This window comes from Gossypium hirsutum, chromosome D13, assembly GCF_007990345.1.
Source record: "Gossypium hirsutum isolate 1008001.06 chromosome D13, Gossypium_hirsutum_v2.1, whole genome shotgun sequence".
Classification (NCBI taxonomy): domain Eukaryota; kingdom Viridiplantae; phylum Streptophyta; class Magnoliopsida; order Malvales; family Malvaceae; genus Gossypium; species Gossypium hirsutum.
The window spans coordinates 31191792-31194542 of record NC_053449.1 but is presented as its reverse complement, the minus strand read 5'-3'; positions in this window follow the sequence as shown (position 1 = coordinate 31194542).

Genomic DNA, 2751 nt, shown 5'->3' with positions numbered 1-2751 from the left:
TTAATTTATTCTTGCATGGTTTAAGGTTCTAAAGCTATTCATTGAAGTTTTCTCAAATATGCTTGAAAAACTGATTTTTAACAAAACTATAATTTTTCACTAGAATAATATCAAGTTGATTTTAACAAAATATAATCTATCTTATTCGAAATAATTGATGTTTTATTAATTTTTATGAAATATTTATTTTTATCTAATTATGGTTTTAACAAAATTTTTGTTGGTATATTTTAAAATTTGTTGCTTTTCTTCAAATAGACAACATAGTCTTTCTAAAATATTCAATCTTTACAAAAGTAATTCTAAAGACGCTTGATGATATTATTTTTGAAAATTAATTTAGTTTTCTAAAAAAAAAACATGTAAGTCGGGAGCACAGTTCTTAAATGTTTTTGTAGGTACATTGATGTTGGTATGTTTCAATTGCCCAAAAGGTTCATTTTTGGGTCACACGGTGTGCCACATGGCCGTGTGTCACACAGGAGTTGTTGACACAACTATGTGCTACTTGGTTTTAGGTTAATTTTAGATCACACGGTCATAGTTAGTTACACGGCCCAGCCACACAACCATGTGACATTTATTGAAAATTTTACTTTTTGACCCACATGGCCTTAACGAGTTACATAGCCTACACACATGGTCATGTGACCCTATTTTGTGAATTTCCCTAGTTGTTTAGAAGTTTGAAAATCTAGTCCTTATTTATACTTGGGTCAACATAAGAGCTTTCATAAGCTCAACTAAGACTCGGATTTGGTTGTGAATCATGCTAAACATGAATTATGAATTATTTTGTTGATTTATTGAGTATTAAAGTCAGAAATTTATGTGAATTGTTTTGTTAATGGTTTGCATCTTGTAGCTCGAGTATGATGACCAAACTGGGTAAGGGGTGTTATAGTAACTGACTAGACCAATAGTACATCAAACAAGACCTAAGAAGAATAGATCCTAAATTTTTTTATGGATTTACTCACTTGTGAAGTTCGTAGTGTGGCATACCTAAATCCTGCGTGGATGACGGACTATGTATGTGTGACTCATACACTCTGATGTATGTAAAAGCCAAAGTTTGAATAGATAAGGAACCAAAAGCTGGTGTATTGGGTGTACGAATTTTGCAGTATGTAGTGTTATTGACAACAGTGAAATTCCTAGCCCAAGACATGGCTAAATAACATCCTGTCATTGCCATTACATGGTTTACGTAAAGTAAATGTGGCAACGGGTTGTTCATCTTTGGGGTGAATGACTTGATTACTATTTGATAGTAATTGAATTTTCATGAAGAAAGATGTAATGATTACTTATGACAAGGTCATTAGACAAGCGCTGATCGAGTTGCTTTCGTAATGGTATGTCGTTAGGAAGAGCTCAGTGACGATACTATAGTAGAATGACTTCATGACTAAATGAGTTTATAATTAATAGGTGAAAAACTTGAACATAATTATAGAACATTTAAGTCTCAATTGCATATGTCCAATCAGTCCCTCTACTAACTCATTGAAACTAGAAATGAATTGTATTTTGAATCAAATTAATAGAAATGAATAGAAATGGTTAAAATGGAGAAATGGAATACATTTGGAAATGATTATGGTTTTCTCCAAATCAAAAATGAAAATGGAAAAATGGAACCGTTTGGAAATGAATGTGGTTATCTTCAAAATAAAAATGAAAAATGAAAATGTCCTAAAAAATGAATTTATGTTTTTTGAATTAAATGGAGTTCGAAAATGAAAATAAAAATTTGATCATAGTGAATCATTGAATGTAGAAATATTAATTTTATTTTCTCATAGATTCTTTTATGGTAGAGTCCCCAGGATTTTAATGAAATTAGCTTAAACTAACAAGTAACCATTTTAATAAAAGTAATCAAACTTAAATTTAAAACATAATCAAACTTAAATTTCAAACAAACATTTTATCAAACACATGGAAGGCATAAAATAAAAGCAAAAAGTGTTTAAGAAAATGTTTATTTAATTTATGGAAATCCAATGAAGCCCAAGAATTTGATCATCTCTTTTTTGCATAGTCTTAAACAAGAAAGAAAAAGTAAAATAATAAAAAGAAAATATATTGTAAAAAAAAGAGAGAAAACGTAATCGAAAAATGAAAAAAAGAGAAAAGAAAATGAAAGGTAACCAAACCTAAAACTATGAAAAATAAAGAAAGATGTGTTGGATCACCGGTATACCCTGTGGTGCAACAGAAAAATTATTTCGGCGATCATCATCCATGGATCCATGTATGAGGAACGAATCAGGTTGAAGCAATGGTCAAAAATATACCTTTTGCAATTGAAATGTGATGACTAATGTTGTTGATAGGATCCCTTCCAGAGATGTCAATTCCAAGCTGTAACAGTAACATCTCAGCCTCTACGTAATCCACCTAGTCGAAGAACAAACAAAAAAATCTCTTAAAATCTTTAGAGAGACAAATAAAAAAATGTTTACTAGACCTTTTGATTTGTTTTTTTCTTGGTAACCTAACACACTAAAGGACTATGTTTTTTTTTGACATCACACATCAAAAAAAGAATGAGGTTATTCCCTTATCATTAGAGAAATAAATGGAAGTTAGAAAAATAAATTATATTCTTTCCTAAAACATATTAATTTCCATGTATTTTATATTTTGACCAAAATTAATTATTATAACTATTTATATGAATAATTTCGAAAAATTATAACAATTAAAATTTTGCATGAATCAAATTCATATATTAATTTTTCT